This window comes from Carex rostrata, chromosome 10 (genome assembly GCF_964058835.1).
Source record: "Carex rostrata chromosome 10, lpCarRost1.2, whole genome shotgun sequence".
NCBI classification, from domain to species: Eukaryota; Viridiplantae; Streptophyta; class Magnoliopsida; order Poales; family Cyperaceae; genus Carex; species Carex rostrata.
The window spans coordinates 4,452,996-4,463,264 of record NC_135927.1 but is presented as its reverse complement, the minus strand read 5'-3'; the positions used below and the strand labels follow the sequence as shown (position 1 = coordinate 4,463,264).

General features: G+C 32.6%; 1 pseudogene across 1 annotated transcript; it reads left to right on the top strand.

Moving 5' to 3' along the window:
• Nucleotides 1-4,627: 4,627 nt before the first annotated feature.
• LOC144560616 (aspartic proteinase nepenthesin-1 pseudogene) lies at nucleotides 4,628-6,091 on the top strand (annotated as a pseudogene). Its single transcript, XR_013513428.1, has one exon. The product of XR_013513428.1 is annotated as an aspartic proteinase nepenthesin-1 pseudogene (transcript).
• Nucleotides 6,092-10,269: the final 4,178 nt, after the last annotated feature.

Sequence of the window (10,269 nt, the reverse complement as noted above, 5' to 3'; positions counted from 1 at the left end):
TAACTTAAATACATCTAACAAATGAAATATATATCAGAAAATAGCATCAGGGTCGGTTTTTAGCAATAAAACCGATCCAGATACTATCAGGAACGGTTTTATTGCTAAAAACCGTTCTTGATAATTTTTTTTTTTTTTTTTTTTTTTTAAGAACAACTTTGAAAATAAAATAGTATTAGAATCAGTTATTTCAAATAACCAATTCTAATACTATTTTTTTGTATATGGCATATGGTTCAATTATATGGTTGTTGTATATGTAATTAGTGTGGTGATTAATAGAATATATATATGGTTGTTGTATATGGCATATGGTTCAATTATAAATATTTTTTGATGAAAATTAATGTAATTTACATTATTAAAATTTATGTGATAATATAATTAGTTATTTGACATTGATATTTCATTTTGAAGTCATTTTGACTATTGAATTTTTTTATACAATCATGCATGATGCATCAATGACTTGTGCCATATAATAATATACATAGGACTTGAACCCTTGTTGTGTGGGGTTGTGAAGGAACGAATACGAATATTAGCATTTGGTCGATCGGAACCGTTAAAATGAAAGAATGTCATATTAATTTCACCATTATAAAATTTGATACAATTCGGGATTCGTGTACTAGTTCATCAAAGCAAAACAATATAGCAACATCGCACGGCCGTAAATAATTTACGTTGGATCAAAACTTACAGTTGTCGGGCCTTCGGCACTTTTACGTTATTAATGTTCCATGTTATATCTTGATCATTTTAAAAATTATTACATGTCATTTAATTACAGACCCACCGTTGGATGATCATGCAGAAATGAACGGTCTGCATTCCATTTAACAATTTGATGCCATTAATAATAATAAAATTGTACAAAATTGATCATAGTAGAGTTGATTTGGCCATACAAACACAAATAAATAAATTTGATATTTTTCACATTTTTCTTAATATTTATCTGTGTACATGCATTATCAACAGAAAAGAAAATAAATGGTAGCCGTTTGATGGTTGATAGACCATCAATATGAGTTGGGTTTACCGCAGTGATCTTTCTTATATATAGTATCAGGATCGGTTTTTTATAAAGAACCGATCTTGATACTATTTTTTTTCAAAGTTGGTTCTGCAGCAAAAAAAAAAAAAAAAAAAAAAAAAAAAAAAAAAATTATCAAGAACGGTTTTTAGCAATAAAACCGTTCCTGATAGTATCTAGATCGGTTTTTTATAAAAAACCGATCCTGATAGTATCTGGATCGGTTTTTTATAAAAAACCGATCCTTATTTTTTTTTTTTTTTGCAGAACCCATTTTGAAAAAAAAATTTATCAAGATCGGTTTTTATATAAAAAACCGATCCTGATACTATTTTTTTCAAAGTTAGTCCCGCCAAAAAAAATTAGTATTAGGATCGGTTTTTTATAAAAAACCGATCCTGATACTATTAGGATCGGTTTTTTATAAACAACCGATCCTAATGATAACTCCCTATATAACCTGCTTAGGGTTCTTCTTATTTTCATTCCGCGCCTCTCATTTTCAACTTAGCGTCTCTCTCACTGTCTCCGTCTCTCCCTCTGTACTCTTTGTGTCTCTCTCTCTGTCTCCGTCTCTCCCTCTCCTCCGTGTCTCTCTCTCTCTTTCTCTCCGTCTCTTCCTCTCAAAGCCGAGCCTCTCGCACCTCCGGCTCGGCCGATCAACTATTACGGTATTAACTTTATATAATTTTCTCATTATTATGCTTTAAAAACACATTTTTTTGTATTTTTTATTGTAAAATGTTTTTCCATCTAATTGTTACATATGTTTTTATTTTTAGGATCTTTTTTAATCTCAAGTGATGTGATTGCAAAAGAGGTAATTATTGATTTTTTTATTGTTGTGCTTTACATTAATTGCATAAATGTGTGTTAATTGAAGAAATAGCTCAATTAGTCACTTGTATGTTTGTTAATTAATTTTTTTTGGATTTAAATTTCTTGTTATAATATGTAATGCTTCACAAAACTTTGTATGAACATGAATTTTTTGTAATAATTTAAGATGTGTATGATATTTAATTTATGATGTGTATATGATATTTGATTATTGTTTCTTACTGTGCAAAAAAAAAAATATTTAGGATGCTGGCCAGCAAAATATATATGGAAGCTGGTTAAATAAATAAAAATATTTTTTTTAGCTTCAATAAAACATCAGGATCGGTTATTTTAAACAACCGATCCAGATTACTACTATTATGATCGGTTATTTTTTTAAAAACCGATCCAGATTTCAGATCCTCATTCCAACAAAAAAAAGTATCAGGATCGGTTTTATATAAAAACTGATCTTGATAGTTCGTATCTGGATCGGTTTTTATTTAAAAACTGATCTAGATATGAAATTTTTAATAAAAAAAAATATTCGAAAATATTATCAAGAACGGTTTTTATATAAAAACTGATCTTAATAGTTCCTATCTGGATCGGTTTTTATTCAAAAACTGATCTAGATATGAAATTTTTAATAAAAGAAAATATTCGAAAATATTATCAAGAACGGTTTTTATATAAAAACTGATCTTAATAGTTCCTTTCTGGATCGGTTTTTATTCAAAAACTGATATAGATATGAAATTTTTAATAAAAAAAAATATTCGAAAATATTATCAAGAACGGTTTTTATATAAAAACTGATCTTAATAGTTCCTATCTGGATCGGTTTTTATTCAAAAACTGATCTAGATAACTACTATTAAGATCGGTTTTATGAAAAAACCGATCCTATTAGTTTCTATTTGGAACGGTTCTTTAAAAAATATAAAACCGATCCTGATAGTATCAGTATCGCCTTCATCAGGATCGGTTGGATTCCGTTACTGATATGTGTATATAACCGATCCTGATTCCATATTTTCCACTAGTGATGAGTCAAAATCAAGTGTCAAGAAATCTCAAGCACGCACCCCATACTCTTCTTTTCTTTCTCAGTTTTCCGTCGCCATATATATTCTCTTTGTGTTAGTAGACAAATAATGGGAAGAGTCGTTCAATTCAAGGAAAGGAAATGTTAATGAGGATAGAGAGAGAATTAGTGGAAACTTAGTGGGACAGCTATGTACGGCGAAGTTAAAGGAGGTTTGACATGTGTCCCCACATGAAAGTTTCAATCATTATTTCATTTACTTTATTAATTAGTTAATCTAAACTAGTAAGATAGCATAAATATACTATTGTTATTTTTCAAATATAGAGAAATTTGGGTTTGACCAACAAATATAATAATCCAAAGAAGATTAAACGATGTATCTAAATAAGAAATTTGTAACAGATATGGATAATTGTTTTAGGTTATTTTGCACTTAACCCCTCAATCACATAAAAATATAAAACTTGGCTTTAATTATGCGAAAATATTAATTACAAGTTTTTAAATCAGCTTAGAAATATTTCAAGATTAAAGGGAACAAAATTATTATCACTTATGTTATTTTCAATAAAAAAAAATTCTTACTAATTGTTGAGAATAACATGCACAAATTCAAGATGAATTTCCTCAATTACGTTTTTTTCACTTTATGTCAAATAAAATTTTCTATTATAAAAAAACGGGATGTTACAACTTTAGACAAACAATATAATCAATTACAGTTAATATAAAATAAGGGCATGACTCCTATATATTCTTGCTAAAAAAAAGTAAATTTAGATTGAGAGAACTAAAACGTAAAATCCACAATGTGTGTAAATGAATAATATGTGGTCACTCGAATTTGAACTCAAATCTCTGCAACCACAAAATGAAGTTCTAACTACCAAGCTACGTACAAATACATATTTGATGCTTTATGAGGAGGCCAGTCGGACTGAACTATTTAAAAAGTAAAAAAAAAAAAAATTCAATTAAATTTCTACACACATGATGAAATTTTTAAAATCATAGACGTGGCTAGCTAAGAGCCCCATGCATTACCTTAAGATCCGCCCCTGAGTATATGACATAGATCAAGCCAGCCATAGTCATACACTTCAATATCAAGCTGAACTTTCGTGAAAGCCAAATTAGACTTTTATTGGCATCAATCAATCTACCACTACCTATGCAAAAGATTGTATTCATCCTTGGGGCATTGGGTATATTAATTATGACCGCCATCTGAATTTATATATCCGTTCTCCTTAATTATCAAATATGTGCCTATTTCTGTAACATTCTTTTCTACATTTAATATTTATATATATTTTTAAATTCTTTGACAATATTTGTATTAAAAACATTACAAATAATTATTTTCTATTAGAAAATCAATATAAGCAACTCCCTTTAATATTCTTTTTCTGAAAATTAATTGCCTTGTTGTGCGGCAACAGAAGATTCCTTCTTTATGATATATCTTTGTCAGGCGACCAGGTCCAAGGTTAATTTAATACAATCTTATCCCACATTAAATTAATTGAAACGGCCACTTCCCGGCACCGTTTAACGACCAATTCTTATCCCACATTAAATCATATAAATAATTCTTCAATTAGAAACCAATCTCAACACAGAAAATTAAACACCCCTTTATAAAAAGTTAATTTAATTATACCACTGTTCCATCTATATATAAAGCCTCAGGATTCAAACCATATATATGTAATCTCTCTCTCTCTCTCTCTCATTATCATCTTACACAAGCAAAAAACATGAAAACATTTTCCATTCTCAAATTCATAGTTCATATCTTCATCTCATTTGTTCCTCTCGTAATCTCAAAACACAGCTATATACACCTCAATCTAACGCATGCCGACTCCGGCAAAGGATTCACAAAAATTCAACTCCTCCAACGCATGACATTTCGTACCAATGCAAGGGCCACATCTCTCTTACCCAAACCCGTAAACCCAAGAAATCTGATTTCCGTACCTGTTCATCCTGGCAATGGTGATGAACCCTACAATAGCGAGTACCATGTGAGGTTTTCAATAGGCACACCACCTCAGCCTGTGATACTTACACTTGATACCGGTAGTGACCTTATATGGACCCAGTGCCTACCATGCATCCAGTGTTTCGATCGAGGGCTTCCTTTGTACAACCCGGCAAACTCCTCCACCTTTGCTTACCTCCCATGCCTTTCTAGCCTCTGTACTGCCCTCCCCATTGCAGCTTGTCACCAGCAGTGCTTTTATTATTATGCCTATGGTGACGGTTCGGCAACTCTTGGTTCTGTTTCAACTGAGACCTTCACTTTTGGGTCTATGAACAATGTTACTGTTCCCAACATAGGATTCGGTTGTGGATTTCTAAATTATGGTAATTTCGTGTCGAATCAATCCGGAACTTTAGGTCTAGGCCGCGGGCCAGTCTCTTTGATCTCTCAGCTTGGTCTCGGGGCCTTCTCATACTGCTTCACCTCTTTGTTCAGGTCAAACAGTAGCCCTCTTTTGCTCGGCCCACCAACTAAATTTTACAATAATAGTGTTAAATCAACTCCTCTTATACAAAACCCTACAAAGAAATCTTTTTATTACCTCTCTCTTAAAGGCATTACTGTTGGAAAGAGTCTTTTACGTATACCGCATTCCGCATTTGCACTGCAAGACAATGGAACAGGCGGTGTGATAATCGACTCAGGCACTGCAATCACTATGCTAAATGATGAGGCTTACAAGCTTGTTAGGAAGGCATTTATACATCAAGTGAAACTTCCGATAGCAAACGAAAGCATCACATTCTTGGACCTTTGCTTCACTCTACCGGAAAAACATTCGGAAAATGTTGAGGTACCTAAGTTTGTGTTTCATTTTGAAAATGTTGATTTGGAATTGCCACGAGAGAACTACATATATGAAGATCGAAGTGCAAGAGAGTTATGTTTGGTGATGCTTAGTTCAAGTTATACGCTTTCCATAATCGGTAATTTCCAACAGCAAAACATACACATTTTGTATGATCTAGAGAACGAGAAGATGTCTTTGGTGCCTGCTCAATGCGATAAATTCTGAAGATTGTTAATTGAGAATTTTTTTTTTCTTATTAATTTTTACATTTGCCTAGCTATCTTATGTTTATCTTGTATTTTAAAGGAATTGTTGACAATTACAACTTGAAATTGTGGTTTGGTGCATATGATTGTATCAGATGGTACACCAAACAACCAACGTATATGGTTGTATCAGATGGCCCATTTTCTTCGGTAAGCAAATTATTATTGGAAACATCAAGTATACTTCCTTTTGCACAAGATAGAAACACATTATTCATTTTATATTTCATCCGGATTATTTAATTAATTTTTAATTTTTGCCTAATGACTTAAATATGTACTTGTAAACCAAATTTTACATTTGTTAGAATTTTTTTACTATTTTTTTAGATGGGTAGAATATCACTATTTTTGTATGGTCCAGAATTTTCCGATCTATTGATTTTCTACCCATCTAAAAAAATATTAAAAAATTTCTATGAAATGTAAATATAGTTTACAAGTATATTCATATGGATATCATGTTGAACCATTTAGATCGATCATTAGAATTTTCAAAATGAAAATTTGAGTCCATAGTGTGGGCAAATATGCGCTATGCATTGTACATAACCTCACTCTACTTGTTTTATTTATTGCTCAAGGCAAAATGTTTTGAGGTTTCGAAATGAAACCTGTTACAGATTGAAAGATGAATTAACGTAAAATTTATAAATATCAATATAAAAAAAGAAACAAAATAGGCAAAAAAGAAAAACATAGACAAAACAAAGAAAAGTCTAAATTTAAACTCTTCACGGTTGACGTCCTGTCAATTTAGATATTTCCATTGATCATGCACCTCCCCTGTACCATCCGTCTTAACTTGCACGAATCTTGAATTACATGGCACGACTCTTAAGGACCCCCGTGCATCTATAATTGACCCGAAATAAACATTGCTTGGCAAGAATTTCGTACAGTAATGCAGTATTACAGAGGATACATACGCTTCCCCCCTCATTTAGCTTCCGCAGTGATTATGTTTATCCCCGAAAATCCTTGAGGAAAGCCCTCCCGAGCAGGGGCGGAACTAGGTACAAGCAAAGGGGGACCAGGCACCCCTCCAATTTATCGGATGTTGCTTATTGGGGTGGTTATTTTCATATGGTTTTTTATAGATGCATATTGATTGGCACCCCCCATGCTGTTATTCTTTTTCTCCTTTCAGCGGCTTGCCCCCCCCCCCCCAAATTCAAATCCTGGTTCCGCCCCTGCTCCCGAGCATAAGGGCGGAACATAAATACATGATTTCATGTCATTTGTCATAGAATATCCAAAGCAATGGTAGAGCAAGCGGTCTCCGTGAGTACGAGACAACTCTTTAATGGCAAGAAGTCGTTCTCGTCTTTTGTCATCGAGTCAAGAAATAAGTCTTCCAAGACAGCAAGGTGTCGCCCTTGAGAAATCATCTCCAAATTTTCTAATTGATTTCTCTTCTCTATTCTTTGATGGTGGATGAAGAAGAGAAAACACACAGAACTGTATTTTTCTTAAGAGAAAAATATATGTTCAGTTTCTGTGTTTTTCTTAATTTTTTGTGCCTTTGGGACTAATCCTTATATATAATAATATTTATGATTATCTACCAATTTAAAAAAGATATAATGTGCTATGCATCAAAAACCGTGCTGGTGCATCAAAAACTGTGTGACTGCATCGATATCTGTGTGGACTGCACAACCCTCCATAAAGGCAGTTTTATGACCTCTGAAAATGTACTTTTCTGAATTGTAAATTTCTAAATTAGTAAATCAATGATTTGATCTTTGTTTAAATTGTTCTACACATTTCTGAACTACATTCTAATGAATATATTAATTGTCTATTACCTTATTTGATCACTTTAATTGACAATCATACATAACAGTAAACAATCAATAATTAGATTATATGTGTGCTCAATGTTGGCATTAAATCCAACGAGGTTGGTAATAAATCCAACATTGAGTAGTAGAAGTATAGTTGTAAGAATAGTTAGAGTGAGTAATAAAATTAGTTTTAATATAGTGTTTCCGCTCAACACAAGAGTTTGGTGATATTGTCTTGTTCGATACAACCTACCAGACTAATAGATATAGTATGTCCATGGGACCTTTCATTGGTTTTAACCATCACCGATAATCGATTTTCATTGGTTGTTCCTTAATTAGAGATGAGAAGAAGATGACTTTCTTTTGGTTATTCACCATATGGTTGCAAGGAATGGGTGGTAAGAAGCCACAAGTAATTATGACTGACCAAGACTCAGCGATGAGGGCATGAGCCACAAATAATTTGATGGGTAATAAAACTGATGCATTTAAAGTGATTTATGAACAATGCGTTTTTTAACAGTGTGTTTTTGAAGTTTGGTACAGGGTTATTGATTTTGTAATTTGTAAACTTTGTAGGGTGTAAACAGTAAAATTGGTTATTACTTGTCAGAGGAGAAAGAGACCGTAAGAACAAAACACAATCTTTCTGGTATTGTGACTTTGTAATTTTTCTAAAGCACAACATAAGCATATATTATTTAACATGCAAATTAATAAACCAAAGTAACACAGGGAGTATGAATTTAAGCAACTAAGAGTAATTTTTGCTTGAAAGTTGAAACTGTGATGTTATGTTCAAGGGCATATTAGAGCCAATAATTATCAAGCTGTACAATCAAGGCAGCAATTATCAAGCTGTACAATCACACATATTTAATCATAACAAAAAAAAAAAAACATATCTATATTACAAACTATAATGTTCAACATAAATTGCAATCACTAGATACTACAAAAGCAACAAAAGTACAATCAAGGCATTAATTGTGATGATTGAGTTGTAACTACATTCACTGCTAGTCTTCATCTATTACCCAGTAATTAAAAAAAAGAAAAAACAATTATGATAAGGATGATATATTGCAAATTAATTACTGGTGCAGTTTCAGGGCACCACACCACACAGTATATACTGGTAACAAACCACTATTGTTATGAGAAGCATGAAGTTTACCATAATAAGAATCCACCTAGGCTGAACAAATCTGCAAAGTGGAGGAAGAGGCCTAAAAAGGAAACAAATAAAATAAAAAGAGTTGAGTGAAAAATTGTTCTCACAACATAAATATTAGAGTTATTGACTATAAATATTTGCAAAAGAAAAATAAAAAGTCATCTCCGTAAACCTTTTGGTAAATTGCTATGTTACCCGGATACGTCGTCTAGGGCTCCATACCCATATTGGATACGTCGTCTAGGGCTCCGTACCCATATCAGATACGGATATGCACCCGATACACCATCTAGCGTATCGAAGTACGTGGCATATCACTAACCCTCTGATACAGTCTCCGATATGGATTGAAACGGAGTGATACGGCTTGAAACGCTCGGATACGGACCTGATACGGCAGTGAGCCTGGTCTATTCTCCTGTTGGCCGCGCGTGAGCCTGATCTATTGAATCAATTTTCTGTTTTGTGTGCACCCCCGTGAGCCGCGGTACACCAAACGACTGGAGCAACTTCTGTGAGCCCACGTAGATCAAAAGAATATGAGCAAAAATTCACTTCCAGCAAGAATCGAACCTGAGTGCCCCTGCGAAAGTAACATGCACCTAAACGACACCAATAACTCACATTTTGTAGTTAAAAGCTAGCGGTTATTATATTTAACATATACTTGAGTTGTCTGTATTATCCAAATTTTTTTATATTTATTTTATATAATATACTAGGAGTAGATCTAGGGTGTTCTTAAGCTCACCAAAGTGTTTGGTGAGCTTAACTCCAAAACTCATCAAATCGGTTTCAAATGATGAATCCAAACCGTTGAAATCCGCATACCTTACGAGTGATGCATCTACATGTGAAAATTTTAAAAAATTAATGCACTAAAATTAATTTATTAAAATTCTAATTTTGATCCATTGACTTTATACTAAATTAATTCGAATGTTTAAAATTTTCACATGTAGATGCATCACTCGTAAGGTAAGCAGGTTCCAACGGTTCAGATTCATCATTTAAAACTGATTTGGTGGGTTTTGGAGTTGCTCACCAAACACTTTGGTGAGCTTAAGAACACCCTAGTTCTTACTCATATACTAGTATTAAATTAATAATATAATGAAAATAAAAAGTAATATATATAATAGACGTATCGTATATGTGATTTTTGAAAATTGCCGTATTGTATCCGATACAGATACCTGTATCTGTACAACATATGTAAATTGTCACACGAGAGAAATAATACATGGCCTAATTAAGGGTGATTAAAAAATTGTATACTAT